Below are 16,991 nucleotides of genomic sequence, written 5' to 3'. Positions count from 1 at the left end.
GGCTCGGTGGCTCGCCACAGGTTCTATTCTCCCTCTATGGGGGTCATGGACCCCACAAGGGAGAATAGACCCTGTCAGTTGGGATCCCCCATGTCAGAGCACCGGCAGTCGCAATTCCTATGTTGGTACACTTACCGTCAGGATCCCGATTGCCGGGCAGTCATCCGGCACCCCTCTTTCTAATACACTGATCTAGTGTGACCTACCCTACTGGGGGTCAGGGCCACTGACTGTCTAGTTGGCCTATTGTGGTGTACTGGCCAATTGGCTTATGTCACTGGTAAACTGACCGTTCTTTCTGTCTGCCACCATAGTTATTTAAAATGTTACAAAATAAAAAGGTTGACTGATTTTAATGGCATTACTGTTGTCCATGTCGTTATTTTAGATAAGTTAGATTTTATCCACTAGCAAATATGGTTAATGTGTGAGGTCACACTCAATCTCACATCTGCCGACAGGAAGTTTCATTAATAATATTACACCATCCAGCCCATACTAATGTTTTATTGCTAGAATCCCCTAATATCTGGGAAATCCTCTTCATTTTTGGAAGTTAATACAATGGGTGAGATTTAATAGGATGAGAGATTCAAAAAGTGAGAGATTTGGTAAGAAATCTCCAGTTTTCTAAAGTGGCAATCATTTACACGGCAAAATCAAACTGGTTTTGCAGTGTAAATGATTGCCGCTTTAAAAAAACCTGGAGATTTCTTACCAAATCTCTCACTTTTTGAATCTCTCATCCTATTAAATCTCACCAATATGTTATCATCAGGTGACATATATAGCATCAGGTGACATATATAGCATCAGGTGACATATATAGCATCAGGTGACATAAGTGGCATCAGGTGACATATATAGTATCAGGTGACATATATAGCATCAGGTGACATATATAGCATCAGGTGACATAAGTGGCATCAGGTGACATATATAGTATCAGGTGACATATATAGCATCAGGTGACATTTTAAATACTTTAGCAGGAACCGATGGATCGGAAAAACAGAACCAAAATCTAGTCCAGGCATTCCCAATCACAGTCCTCAAGGCACACCAACAGTGCAGGTTTTGTAGATATCCAGGCTTGAGCACATCTGAGGGATTCTGATTAAACCATCTGTGCTGAAGCCTGGATATCACTAAAACCTGCACTGTTGATGTGCCTTGAGGACCGTGATTGGGAATGCCTGATCTAGTCTAATGCAGGGGTAGCCAACTCCAGTCCTCGAGAGCTACCAACAGTGCGTGTTTTCCAGGTTTCCTCATAGAATCACAAATGAAGTAATTAGCTCCACCTATGGATCTTTTAAAATGTGTCATTGAGTAATGCGTGCACCTGTGCACAAGCTAGGTGCTCTGAAAAATGTGAATTGTTGGTAGCTATTGAGGACTGAAGTTGGCTACCCCTGGTCTAGTGTGTACGCACAATGCTGATGATGTGCACTCACACAACTTGTCAGCAATGTAACATGGAGCCTGCACCCCCACCGTCGCTCGTTGCGGCTGGCATTAACAAAAGTGTGTATGCACTAGCCGATGCCAGCACCCCACCGGGTCCCATCTCGGAGGATGCCGCTGGGTACAGACATCATCCAGTGCGTATACAGCTATATACTGACTTGTGTTATAGTCTAGTAGCTTTACTTCCATGCCTCATAGCAGTCACATAAAGCTGCTCAGCATGTACTGTACTTACTGTAGCAGTCACATAAAGCTGCTCAGCATGTGCTGTACTTACTGTAGCAATCACATAAATCTGCTCAGCATATGCATTACATACTGTAGCAGTCACATAAATCTGCTCAGCATGTACTGTACTTACTGTAGCAGTCAAATAAAGCTTCTCAGCATGTACCGTACTTACTGTAGCCGTCACATAAAGCTTTTCAGCATGTACCGTACTTACTGTAGCCGTCACATAAAGCTGCTCAGCATGTGCTGTACTTACTGTAGCAGTCACATAAAGCTGCTCAGCATGTCCTGTACTTACTATAGCAGTCACATAAAGCTGCTCAGCATGTGCTGTACTTACTGTAGCCGTCACATAAATCTGCTCAGCATGTGCTGTACTTACTGTAGCAGTCACGTAAATCTGCTCAGCATGTACTGTACTTACTGTAGCAGTCACATAAAGCTATTCAGCAAGTACTGTACTTACTGTAGCAGTCACATAAAGCTGCTCAGCATGTGCTGTACTTACTGTAGCAGTCACACAAATCTGCTCAGCATGTACTGTACTTACTGTAGCCGTCACATAAAGCTGAGAGCATATACTGTACTTACTGTAGAAGTCACATAAAGCTGCTCAGCATGTGCTGTACTTACTGTAGCAGTCACATAAAGCTGCTCAGCATGTGTTGTACTTACTGTAGCAGTCACATAAAGCTGCTCAGCATGTGCTGTACTTACTGTAGCAGTCACATAAAGCTGCTCAGCATGTGTTGTACTTACTGTAGCAGTCACATAAAGCTGCTCAGCATGTACTGTACTTACTGTAGCCGTCACATAAAGCTGACAGCATGTACTGTACTTACTGTAGAAGTCACATAAAGCTGCTCAGCATGTGCTGTACTTACTGTAGCAGTCACATAAAGCTGCTCAGCATGTGTTGTACTTACTGTAGCAGTCACATAAAGCTGCTCAGCATGTGCTGTACTTACTGTAGCAGTCACATAAAGCTTCTCAGCATGTACTGTACTTACTGTAGCAGTCACATAAAGCTGCTCAGCATGTGCTGTACTTACTGTAGCAGTCACATAAAGCTGTTCAGCATGTGTTGTACTTACTGTAGCCGTCACATAAAGCTGACAGCATGTACTGTACTTACTGTAGCCGTCACATAAAGCTGACAGCATGTACTGTACTTACTGTAGAAGTCACATAAAGCTGCTCAGCATGTGCTGTACTTACTGTAGCAGTCACATAAAGCTGCTCAGCATGTGTTGTACTTACTGTAGCCGTCACATAAAGCTGACAGCATGTACTGTACTTACTGTAGCCGTCACATAAAGCTGACAGCATGTACTGTACTTACTGTAGAAGTCACATAAAGCTGCTCAGCATGTGCTGTACTTACTGTAGCAGTCACATAAAGCTGCTCAGCATGTACTGTACTTACTGTAGCAGTCACATAAAGCTTCTCAGCATGTACTGTACTTACTGTAGCAGTCACATAAAGCTGCTCAGCATGTGCTGTACTTACTGTAGCAGTCACATAAAGCTGCTCAGCATGTACTGTTCTTACAGCTATACTGAGCGGACCGACTCATGGACAGATTAGGTCCTATATATCGGACTGTACCTGCTGTCACCATACTATTTATTCCCTGATTTAGCACATTACAGATATCTGACCTCACTTACTGGATACCCAGGTAAGTCACCAGGCTACGGTCAGGTGCTGCCACGGTGACGGGTCATCACAAATCAGTAAGCGAATATTCAGAATATGTTATTGATTGTTCTGCACAGATAACAAGGCTTCCCCCATGGACATTGGAATGTGGGTAAATGAGAAAAAAAAACAATTGAAAATTTGGTCTATTAAATAACTGAATAATATGTATATTGTCACCGGGAGAGGGTGTAAATCTGACTCATGCGCGCCATTGCTGAATTCCATATGGTAATGCGGGAGTCTCCCGTGTACACTAACAATCCACACGTGAAAGCCTGTCCCGCCCACTGCAGTCATCATTAGTATCTGGGCTCGGACCCACTTCATGCTGGATACAGAAGATACGTCTGAATCAGTTTCCATCTGAAAGCTACTATGAAGGAAGAAGCCGGCAGACGCATCCACAGTACGGAGCAGTTCCGGGCATCGCATGGTGCACCCAGGCACTACTCAGAAACATCCATAATACAGACAGTGTGTCCCATGATTGTAAGAGTTTACACACTTCATCCAACATGGGTCAAGGCTGTAACAAACATGTACTGTAACAAGAGTGTAATGTGATTACAAGAACATATGGTTACAAACAGCGTCCCTTTACTTCATACAAGAAAAGTTCCTGTAATACATATAAATACATTATGCAATCATTGTCCTGACTGGCTGATTATCAGTGGATCCGGCCAATGAGTGCATCGGGTAGCTGCAACCAATAAGCGATGATCGGCCTGTCGGGCAAGAGACATTTTCCAACATTCCAAACTGAGCGCCCATCCTTTCACCTGTTCTGTCACAGGGGAGGCATGGGGAAATGTTCCCTCTACAGGGAAGGAACCCGGATCATGTGGCCATACACTACTATCTCATAGCGTATATCTGCTGGTCTGACAGACATTGCATAGTGTATGCCCAGCATAAGACGGGTATGGGTCATAGGATCAACACAAGCATTAGGTCCTAATGCAAGCATGTCCAAACTATGGCCCTCCAGCTGTTGTGAAACTACAAGTCCCATCATGCCTTGCCTCAGTTTTGCTTTTAGGGAATGTTAAACTATTGCAAGGCATGCTGGGATGTGTAGTTTCACAACAGCTGGAGGGCCATAGTTTGGACATGCCTGTCCTAATGAATGAAGCATTCTCTGTAGAGTAATAAAGACCTGGTAATATTACAGTCCCGCACTCGCTGTCCCTTCCCAGTGATATCTGGGCCTCTTAGCAGCCCGTGGTTCTGTGAGAAAGGACCGGCAAGTGTGTAGTATAAGGAGGACAGTAACGTATCTTTATTGCATTTGACATTTGGGCCGAATAGTGAAGGCCCATACACACTTGACGATTTTCAGCTGAAAATCGCTCAAAACAGCAGTTTGTATGCCCCGGAGATTGCCGACTAGCGATGATGCGCGCTCCCGCATCATCGCTAGGAAAGTGGTTCATCTGCTGGTTTTACCAGCAGATGTGGCGATGATGGATGGTTTTTCATCCATCATCGCCATGTGTGTACGCCTGCCGGGCTGAAAGATTAACCACTTTCAGCCCGGCGGACCGCCGCGCCGCCCCCCCGCCCCCGCCTGTCATAATACTCACCCTGTCCAAGTGCTGCTGCGCCGGCTCCATGCATCCTGCTCCGAGTCCCTGTCTGTCTGCTTGTCCCGCCCTCCTGCTCAGTGCTCACCACGGAGCACTTCTCCCTCACCCGGCAACACACTCTGCTGGCCACGCCCCCCCTGCTATGCTTAACACAGAGCACTGAGAGCAGGGGGCACTGCTGGCCACCAATGTTTTATGTTTAAAGCAGTAATATATACATTGCTGGCATATGCCAGCAATGTATATATTGCTGGAACCACTGGGCACCAATGTTAAATTTTTAAGGCAGTAATATATACATTGCTGGCATAAGCCAGCAATGTATATATTGCTAGCACCACTGGGCACCAATGTTACATTTTTAAGGCAGTAATATATACATTGCTGGCACATGCCAGCAATGTATATATTGCTAGCACCACTTGCCACCAATGTAATGTTACTTATAAGCCAGTAATATATACATTGCTGGCACAGGCCAGCAATGTATATATTATTGGCACCACTGGGCACCAATGATTATTAATTTGCTTGCTGCCCACAAATAATTATGAATTAGCCAGTAATATATACATTGCTGGCACATGCCAGCAATGTATATTTTAGTGGCATCACTGCCCACCAATGTTACTTACAAGCCAGTAATATATACATTGTTGACACAGGCCAGCAATGTATATATTATGGGCACCACTGCCCACCAGGGTTAAAGGGAGCAGGAACTGGGCGGAACTGCGTTCCATCAGTTTTATTTTGGAGGTGGAATGGTTCCGCCTCCGTCCGCATCGCTAAACAGCTGACAGCCGGGCAGAGCGGTGGGAAATCAGGATGTCTCAGAGAAGGTCCATCCGTCCGTGGCGTAGCTATTTTAAAATTATGTGCCAACTCACGGCTCGTGAGCCAATCAGAGCTCGCGGGACGGCAACAAATGAGGAGCTGCCGGGCCGCGAGCACCGATTGGCTCGCAAGTCATTTGAAATAGCCGCACCACGGATGTTCTGAGACATCCGGGTTTCCCACCGCTCTGCCCTGCTGTCTCCTTTCCCACACAGTGCACACCTCTGGCACTGGGCATGTTACCCCTGGCACTGAGAATGTAATACCTGGCAATGAGCATGTATGTAAGCGGCACTTATGTGGCATAATAAAAAATGGGCATTACCATGTTTGGCATATTGTGAAATGGGCATTACCGTGTTTGGCATATAGTATAATGGACATTACGGTGTGTGGCATAATGTGTAATTTGCATTACTGTGTGCATTTCTGTGTCCCTGACCCATAAAGCCATGCCCTAAAATTTTTGGCACAAAATGTTCAGTTTTTATTAGGTGTTGGGTTGTTTTGCACTGTGGGGCATCATTTGAATCAGGGGTGGTATTATGTGGCCACATTATTCTTTTCCTGACAGTGTGGCTGTGACATAATTGGGGGGGGGGGGGGGGGGGAAGAGTCAGGGAAGCAAATTTTTCCACTTTAGGCACTGCTGCGCACTAATGTATAGTGATAATAGTTATTAATGTAAACACTGCTGGAGCAGACCAGCAATGTATATGAGACCACTGCCACTGGCCATCAATGTATATTTTTATGGCGTTAATGTATACACTGCTGGCGCAGGTCAACAATGTATATGTTACCACCGCCACTGCCCCCCAATGTATATTTTGTTGTGGCGGTAATGTATACATTGCTGGGGAAGGTGAATGGATTTCTCCCTACGTGCACGGTGGCAAATTAAATGGTAGTTGTGCACATGGGCGGGATTTTGCCCAGTCGGAGCAGAGTCAGGTAGCGTTTACCTGTTTGCTGGGCTCCGAATATACACAGCCCAGCGATCAGTTCTGAATCAGGCCCCTAGAACAGAAATGCACTGAATAAAATGGCCCCTGCTCCCACCCTTGGAATACAAACCCTGCCCATTATGTAAATAGCCTTTTATATGAAAGATTTTCAGCAAAGTCTTTCACCTCCTGAAAATCTCTTGCTCTTTGGGGAAAATAGCTCAGTGTGTACGCACTACTTTGGTGACAAATATATCTTTCAGAGATTTTGGCAAAGTCTTTTGAAATGAAAATCTTCAAGTGTGTATGGGCCTTAACACTTGGCTCAAACAAAACGTCTACACAAGTACCTACCTCGGGAGGTTTGGAGCAGATGCCGACGTCACCACAGCAGATGGGGAGGAAGGTGTTGAGGGCTGCGGAGATTCTGGGGCTCTTGGAACCCTTCCCATTCGGTACCAGATGCCCATACTGTTCAGCTCCCTATCCAGGAGACATACACAAACACATGAGTATATAACTATATTAGTAAGGCTGACTAATGTGGTAGCTCAACATCCTAACAAAAGAAAAATGGGATATTTATGCCCTGAGGTAACGTACTCATGGGCCTAATATGTTCCTCTGTAATGCAACCAAGCACATAATGGACACATTAAATACAGGGATTGATCTGTATTGGATATACATCTTGATTACCAATGGCATTTCACCATAAAGGAAAGAGTCAAATCACTGAATGTTTTATGAACATCGCTTGGCTATGTCTGGTATATCAGCCACAGAAAGATTATGAATAAACATTGTTCTATAATAATGATGCACGTTCCCCATTTCCAGCTACCCAATGTGTACCCAGCATAATATCACAAGTGTTCCTTCTAAGCTTCTGTTACAGGGTGCTGCACCCTGCCCGTTTTTAAAACCTCAAAATGCTCCCTGCCCTTTTTGTGTGTGGCACTCTGCGCCCTTGCGCTGCCCCCCACCTCGTTGACGTGCCGCTGAGAACTTTCGGTGTGTGCCATCATGTGTAATGGGTATTACGGTGTGTGGTATAATGTGTAATGGCCATTGTGGTGCATGGTATAATGTGTAATGGGTATTACATTGTGTGGTATAATGTATAAGAGGCATTACAGTATATGCCATAATGTGTAAGAGGCATTATGGTGTGTGGTGTAATGTGTAAGAGTCATTACAGTGTGTGCCATAATGTGTGATGTCATTAGGTCATAATATGTAATGGACATAGCTCAGTATGACAATGTGTAATGGGTATTAGGGTGTGTGGTATAATGTATAAGAGGTATTACAGTGTATGCCATAATGTGTAGCTGTCATTATGACAGAAAATGGAATGGACATAGCACAGCATGACAATGTGTAATGGGTATTACGGTGTGTGGTATAATGTGTAATGGGCATTATGGTGTGTGGTATAATGTGTAATGGGTATTTTGTTGTGTGATATAACGTGTAGTTGTCATTATTACAGAATATGTAATGGACATAGATCAGTATGACAATGTGTAATGGGTAGTAGGGTGTGTGGCATAATGTGTAATGGGCATTATGGTATTTTGTTTTAATGTGTAATGGGTATTACGGTGTGTGGTATAATGTGTAATGGGCATTATGGTGTGTGGTATAATGTGTAATGGGCATTATGGTGTGTGCGGTATAATGTGTAATGGGTATTACGGTGTGTGGTATAATGTGTTTTCATTGCGACAGAATATGTAATGGCCATAGCAGAATATGACAATGTGTAATGGGCATCATTCTTATAATTTTTGCTGTTTCTGATGTAAATTTCTAGTATAAAATGTGCTCTTTCGATTGAAAAAGTGCTCTGCCTGATGGTCAGCGCCCTGCCCTAAAAAAATCAGAGTGTGAACACTAGTGGGGTATTGCCAGCAGCCACTTTACGGGATATGGTCGTATTGTCGACACCACTTAGGTCGACAGTCATTAGGTCGACACCGTTGGGTCGACAGGTGGCAGGTGGGGTATGGCCAGCAGTCACAGTAACATATTCACAGAGGGGTATAGCCAGCAGTTACAGCATCGTATACACAGTAGGGTTAAAGCCATCAGTCACAGTAACGTATACACAGAGGGGTATGGCCAGCAGTTACAGTATCGCATACACAGTGGGGTTAAAGCCAGCAGTCACAGTAATGTATACACAATGGGGTTACGAGCAGCAGTCACAGTAATGTATACACAGTGGGGTATGGCCAGCAGTCACAGTGGAGTATGGCCAGTAGTCACAGTATGCACAGGAGTTCAGTAGAAAAAAAAAAAAAAACAATTACAGCAGAGTGCGCAGCGGAGCATGCAAAGCGCAGGCTTCCATCCAATATAATGGCGCAGAGCCGCAGTCGCACCGAATTCTGTGGGATGCAATTCTCTGGAGAACCCAAGGCCGGGAAGATGGCACTGAGCCTCGTTGGGGGATGTGAGTGTGGCGGAAACGCCCATTGTTCGGAGCATCTCTTTTATTTGATATGTTGGTACTTGTTTCCTAGCACGGCCACAATCTGGAGTAATCGTGTCCCTTAATTAAGGGACACGATTACCCCCGATGGACCCGATTTCTTTTGAAATCAGGTCCATTTTGCCGGCTAGGATACAATATCGGGGGCATCGCGTCGGTCGGGACCATTAACATTGGTCCCGACGCGACCGACGCGATGCCCCCGATATTTCCATAGGTTTCAATGTTAAAAAATATTTTAACATTGAAATCTTGTCGGGAAAGTTAAAATATCGGGGGCATCGCGTCGGTGCGACGCGATGCCCCCGATTTTTGCATAGGCTTCAATGTTAAAATATTTTTTAACAAATGGTGAAAAATTGTGAAAAAATGTGAAATGGGCCAATATGACCCATTTCACATTATAGATGTCCCCGTCGTCACCCCACGATAGACGCCAACCCGAAGCGTGGCGAACGCAGCGAGCCCGCGAGGGGCGGCGGTGCGCGTCCTCCGACCTTTTCATTCCACTACTATCCACGTCGGCGTGGAGTTGAGAATAGAATAGTGTGGCGAGCGCAGCGAGCCACCGAGCCCGAAGCGTGGCGAGCGCAGCGAGCCCCGCGAGGGGACGCGGATACCTTCACAGTTATACGCGTCCCTTCGCGACCTTCACAGGTGTCCGTGGCGACGCGGACACCTGTGAAGTCCGCGAAGGGACGCGTTTTCCATGTGAAGGTATCCGCGTCCCCTCGCCACACTATTCTATTCTCAACTCCACGCCGACGTGGATAGTAGGGGAATGAAAAGGTCGTAGGACGCGCACCGCCGCCCCTCGCGGGCTCGCTGCGCTCGCCACGCTTCGGGTTGTCGTCTATCGTGGGCTGGAGTTTACGCGCTTACATTTGGGGGGGTTGGGAATTTTTTTCATTTAATCCAATGTAAAATTGGGTCCCAGGGACCCAATTTACATTGGATTCAATGAAAAAAATCGGGTAAAAAATCGGGTCCAAAATCGGTCGGTCGCGTCGATCGCATCGCATGCGACCAAATCGCATGCGATGCGATCGACCCGGTTTTTCCGACACGACCACCCCGATCTAAATCGGTGTGGCCGTGCTAGGAAACAAGTACCTATATGTTTGTTTGGCCCCATCACACACAATGGTGGCCCCCACCGTAATGCCCATCACACATGATGGCCCACACTGTAATGTCGATCACACATGGTGGCCCACACTGTAATGTCCATCACACATGGTGGCCCCCACCGTAATGCCCATCACACATGATGGCCCACACTGTAATGTCCATCACACATGGTGGCCCCCACTGTAATGCCCATCACACATGATGGCCCTCACTGTAATGCCCATCACACATGATGGCCCACACCGTAATGCCCATCACACATGATGGCCCACACCGTAATGCCCATCACACATGATGGCCCACACTGTAATGCCCATCACACATGATGGCCCCCACTGTAATGCCCATCACACATGATGGCCCCCACCGTAATGCCTATCGCACATGATGGCCCACACTGTAATGCCCATCACACATTATGGTTGTCCACACCGTAATGCCTATCGCACATGATGTCCCACACTGTAATGCCTATCACACATGATAGCCCACACTGTAATGCCCATCACACATGATGACCCACACTGTAATGCCCATCGCACATGATGGCCCCCACTGTAATGCCCATCGCACATGATGACCCACACTGTAATGCCTATCACACATGATGGCACCCACTGTAATGCCCATCGCACATGATGACCCACACTGTAATGCCCATCGCACATGATAGTGGCCCACACTGTAATGCCCATCGCACATGATGACGGTCCACACTGTAATGCCCATCACACACGATGACCCACACTGTAATGCCCATCACACACGATGACCCACACTGTAATGCCCATCACACACGATGACCCACACTGTAATGCCCATCACACACGATGACCCACACTGTAATGCCCATCACACACGATGACCCACACTGTAATGCCCATCACACACGATGATCCACACTGTAATGCCCATCACACATGATGACCCACACTGTAATACCCATCACACACCTTAACAGCGACTACATATGATGGCACATAAGAGCCTCTTACCTACATGCTCATTGCCAGGGGTTTCTTACTCAATGCCAAAGGTTTTATGCTTAGTTGCCAAGAAGGTTTCATGCTCGTTGCCCAGGAGGTATTATATCCTTGTTACCCAGAATGGGAAAAGCAACCCCAGCAAGCCCTCCTGTCTGTGGAGGGAGGGCTTAGCCGGCAGGAAGAGCTGACAGCCACTGCTAGCAGAGAGCAGCTTAGCGTTGTGGCGGGGGGGGGGGGGGGATTTGTCACTTTAAAGAGCTGCCATGCCGCTCACTTCTCAGGACTTCAGCAGTGGTAACAGCATGGGGGACGGTGGCGGGCTACATCTGTAACAACAGACACACAGCTTTCAGCAGAGAGCTCATCAGCGTTTCAGTGCATGCAGGGGGGGCGGATGAGAAAGTTTGCAACGGGGTGTCAGCGCACCAGGGGGGCAGCGGAAGGGCGCAAAGTCCCAGACACAAAAAGGGCAGGAACACTAATTTCTGTGTCCTACGGATGACAGAAGGAGGGTGATATGGTCAGATGTATCTGCCTTCACCGTGGTTCGCAACAAGAGGACTAGCGCAGATTTTGACCCAACTTGAATAACTCTGCAGCTCTTAAGGCCCCCATCTGCTAGGGTGGGGAATCACCTGTGGTACCCCGCCAACTCACCCGGCAGCTGCTACGTTCAGTTCACAAATATTTCTACCCATGCATGTTGCCCCTTCTTTATATAAACACCTCTTTCTACACTTTTATGAAAACTCTTCACTACTGTATAACCGCAGCTCACCGTTACCAATTCTAAACAGTCTCTTGTTACAGTACATCTTCAGTTGTGACACCTGTCAGTATCACACTGACCCCAGGGGTTAATAAACTGCTTTCTGTTCTACCCTGATACTAGTAAATCCCCTAAACTCCAATACTGCTCTAAAACAAACAGTCATATTTATTGTGGGTTTTATTACTGTTTTAATTCAGCTCATCCTGGAAAAGGATTTGTGGCATTGAGAAAACCTCTACGAGTATTCATAACAGTGTCTTGAGAATAAAACATTAATCTGGTCATGTAATTATAATTATGGTCAAAATAATAGGCAAAATCAGTGCTGGTGGCTGCCAATCGTAAAATATGTGATAACAGAAGTGAATCACTTGCCTCACCACATAATTACTTTTAAGTACGATATAAACAATCAACTAAATATATATTTTTTTGGCATTTTTCAATAAAGAAACTTTTAGCCTAGTGCTGCTGTGAAAAAAATTCTGATACTCTCTCTAGGTCTGTGGGTCCCAACCTCGGTCCTCAGGACCCCCCAACAGTCTGCGTTTTCCAGGTCACCCGGCAGGTGCACTCATTATTCACTGACACATTTTAAAAGATCACAGGTGGAGCAAAGTATTTCACCTGTGATCCTGCATGGAGGCCTGGAAAATGTACACTGTTGGGGAGTCCTGATGACCGAGGTTGAGAACCACTGCTCTTGGGTGTTGGGATTTAAAAAAAGTTTGGGAACCACTGTCCTACGCCATACTAGAAAGATGTACCGAAAAAGTTACTTGCAGCCAATCAAGCAGGTCTGAATCACCCTCTACATTTAGTTTTCTGTACTGTTGCTGGAAGTCTGCATACTTTTATTCAGGCAATGTATGGTTCTATCTATATGATGCTTTGAAATAAAAATCATTCTTTAAAAAAAAAAAAACCTTTCAAAAATTCTATAGACTTAATGTTCTATAGAAATATCTCACAAGAAGCATTTAGGCATAGACACGCCCATAGGTTTATTTATTTATTAACAGTTTCTTATATAGCACACACATATTTCACAGCGCTTTACAGAGAATACTTGAACATTCACATCAGTCCCTGCCCCAGTGGAGCTTACAATCTAATCCCTACCACACACACACATTCCAGGGTTAATTTTGTTGGAAGCCAATTAACCTACCAGTATATTTTTGGATTGTGGGAGGAAACTGGAGTACCAGGAGGAAACCCACGCAAGTATGGGGAGAATATACAAACTCCACACAGTTAGAGCCATGGTGGGAATCGAACCCATTACCTCAGTGCTGTGAGGCAGTAATGCTAACCATTACACCATCCGTACTGCTCCATGTGGAGTTAGACACGCCCTTTGGGCACTGTGTGACACGCCCCTTACAAAGGCGCTTGGCGCATCCTACTGTAATTTTCCTGACTGTAGTTTTCAATTGGAGGGAAGTATGTTGTAACCACAAAGAAAAGTGATCTACATCAGATTCATAGACTTGTTAATAGTACCCCTTTTATACCAAAAACGCCAGGTCGCATCCGGGTTTTTGATCCCTGCTTCAAGCCGGGTGTGACCCTGCGTTTGCACCCTTTTACACCACTGTCGCATCCCCCCTGCCGCTTGGAGATTATGTCATCTCCGATCGCCGCCGCCAGGACCCGGAATGCTGCGCTGGGGGCAAGCCCAGCACTAAGGTAATCTGCTGGGCTGCCCCCAGCCCCCGTCCACCCCTTGTCCGGGAGGTGAATGGATGCCGCTCACAGGCATCCATTCACCTCCTCTGCTACTGCTGTCTGCAGGGTATAGCAGACAGCAGTGCAGGCTGCCTGTGACCCCCCCCCCCCAACCTGCGGACACTGCACCGCGCCCCCCCCCCGGGGTGGCCCTTTCGGACCGCACCCGACTCGGCTGAAATGATGCGGAGGGGTTACAATGCCTTTTGTTATATTTATTGTGGCACAAACACTCTGGGAAACTGTATATAGGAAAGTAGTGTATGGCGGCGGATGCTGGGAGTAGTAGTATAAGAACTGATAGTGTTAGCAATATGGTCGTATCGTTCATTAGACCCCACCTACTGTATGTGACTGCCAAAACTGGCTTACGCTCTAGAGCAGGCATGTACAACCTGCGGCCTTCTAGCTCCTGTGAAACTACACATCCCAGCATGCCTTGCCATAGTTTTAGCACTCGCTAATAGCAAAACTATGGCAAGGCATGATGGGACTTGTAGTTTCGCAAACAGCCGGAGGGCCGCAGGTTGGACATGACTGCCCTAGAACAGTGGTTCCCAACTGGTCCTCAAGTACCCCCAACAGTGCACATTTTCCAGGTCTCCACACAGAATCACAAGTGATATAATTAGCTCCACCTGTGGATCTTTTAAAATGTGTCTGAATAATGAGTGCACCTGCTGGGTGACCTGGAAAACGTGCACTGTTGGGGGTACTTTAGGACCACGGTTGGGAACCACTGCCCTAGAATGTCATGTGCATGATCTAGGGATCCATCGTCTTGGACAGAGATAAAAGAAGAAGATTAAGAAGCATTTAGAGCAGTTTATGTTGTTTTACAGCTGCGCTAGCATAATGCCGGGAGATGATTGCTTGGTTCTTTGTCAATATCCTCTCTGGGAGAAGCAACCGCAGGCCGCTTTCAGGGGGTGTGGCGGAACAGACTCAACATTAGACCCCGCCCCCAGCCAACTTATACTGTAATTTGGCTTCTAATTGTGGTTTTACCTAACATTTACTGACTACCGGTACTCTGACAAGGGAGCAAGCGCAAAGAAGCCCCGTGCAGGTTCGGTGGCTCATCGGGCATTTAGCAGTCGGGATTCCAATGTCGGTATAGTGACTGTCGGGGGGCATCCGGCTCTTGTTATCATCTTTGTGCTTAATTCAATCTTATCCTCATGTATGTAACCCGAGAATGGGAGGTTTATCAGCTGCATCATTATTTCTCTTTCCTCCACTAGGTGACACTGGAGAGTTACAGTGGGGAATAGAAGGGCGACCACAGGGAGCTTGGGCACTTTAGAATAAATTAACAGTGACTAACTCCTCCCCTTCTACTTCCTCTCCTAGGCAGTCTTAGCATGTGCCCTGCGGGAGCTGGGCGCATTGTTAGCTCACTCTTGGGCTTTTCTAATTTTTTCTTTATTTTTCCGGATTTTTAAGATCTACACAGGCAGATAGTCCCTGTCCCTATCTGCCTGCGACGAGGGCGCTGTTGAGGGACCGGTTGCAGCTGCTTGCAGCTTGCCTCCGGAACCTGGCTGACAGAACCACCGTTCCGGGGTCCCCGTCGCCGCTGCATGCAGCTCGCCTCGCGGACCGCAAGCCTCGGCGCGTACAGCAGCTACAGGGGTAAGTATGCCCCCGGGTCCCTGTTAGCAGGGAACCAGGTGGGATTGCTCTAAAAGCGCATCTCAGTACTTTGAGAGTACAGCGCGGCTCAGTTCTGTGAGAGTACAGCGCGGTCAGACAGGCAGGTAGCACCCTGCCCTACCTGCCTGCAAGGGGACCACTGTACCAGAGAATCCGGTCGCCACTGCATGCAGCGTGCCTCGCAGACTTCCTTCAGCCACAAGCATGGCAGGGATACGTATACCCTGGCTCCCCACTAGCGGGGTAGCCAGGTAGATGCATTGGCGGTTGGATATCAGCATTAAGATCTCCAAGGGATCCATTTGCACACTTTTGTACAGTTTGTCAGTAAGACCGCTATCCGGAGTGAAAACTTACATTCACTATCCATTTACCTAAGGGTATGTACATTCTCAGTATTGAAAAAGTAACTACTTAATTGTGTATATACTAAATTAGTAATATGGCCTTTCTCCACCACCTAGAAAGTTACCCCTGAGGAAGTCATTTTTTTTGACGAAACGCCTTGGGAGTTTTTTCCTGATTATATCGATTCGACCAACTGACTGCATACAAGCAAAAATGTTTTTACTTTGTTTTTTAAATTAATTGTATTAAATACTGTTGTACAGTGACCAATCAATATATTTTCTTGATCCTTCTGGTGGTGGATCTCCATAAAATAGTGGCGCGTCTTCTATCTTTTTTCTTCTATTCCCCACTTCCCCTGCTAACAGGGGGGACTGACAGAGTGCTGCCCAATCTACTTTATCTAGCGCATTGAAAGGGTACCCCACTCTTTGTTCCATATATATATATATATATATATATATAGAAATCCGGAAGGGCCGTCACTCTGGACTGAAGTGAGCTGAGATGTGTAGCTTGCCCCGGTGCCAGCTTGCAGAGGGCAGCCACAATGAACTGCCCACAGAATACTATGACGAAATGAATGGGCACTCGAGGACTCACAAATGCTGGTGAAATCAAAAGGCCGTGTTTATTCCATAAGTGGTCTTACAGGTGTCAACGTTTCGGGGGCCGGACCCCCGTCGTCAGGACAAAATGCAGACAGGGTGAAGTACAGAATAAAGTGCAAGTGCATGGGTATTTATAAGACATGTTAACAAATAGGCGCTAACTTACCCCCTCCCTGTAGCCGTCCCCCACGAGCATCCACAGGCCGGTTTCCGGAGTACTGCGCACAGCAGTGACGTCACCACGTTCGGCGGCGTCCAGCTGAGCGCGCGTCATCACGGTCGTCATCCCGCGGTGACGTGGGTGGGCTGGGAAAGAGATTGCAGCTCACATTAGCATGAATACAAGTATCGTGCTACAGAAGTCATAAAGCAACAAAGGCATCCATACATACACAAAACTTCAGAGGATGCAAGTGAATAAAAAATGCAAAAAAACAAGTGGACATGACCATATTATGACTACATAGTGACATCTAG

General features: G+C 46.5%; 1 long non-coding RNA gene across 1 annotated transcript in view; it reads right to left on the bottom strand.

Moving 5' to 3' along the window:
- Nucleotides 1-16,816, bottom strand: part of LOC146055235 (uncharacterized) — a 34,111-nt gene extending 17,295 nt beyond the window's left edge. The window contains exons 1-2 of the long non-coding RNA XR_014468541.1: nt 16,681-16,816; nt 7,134-7,262 (exon numbers count right to left, since the gene is read on the bottom strand). This is a non-coding gene — a long non-coding RNA (uncharacterized LOC146055235). The remainder of the gene's footprint in view (nt 1-7,133; nt 7,263-16,680) is intronic.
- Nucleotides 16,817-16,991: the final 175 nt, after the last annotated feature.

This window comes from Crinia signifera, unplaced genomic scaffold (assembly GCF_055691185.1).
Source record: "Crinia signifera unplaced genomic scaffold, ASM5569118v1 HAP2_SCAFFOLD_405, whole genome shotgun sequence".
In the NCBI taxonomy this organism is placed as follows: Eukaryota; Metazoa; Chordata; class Amphibia; order Anura; family Myobatrachidae; genus Crinia; species Crinia signifera.
This window is presented reverse-complemented; position numbering and strand designations above follow the sequence as displayed.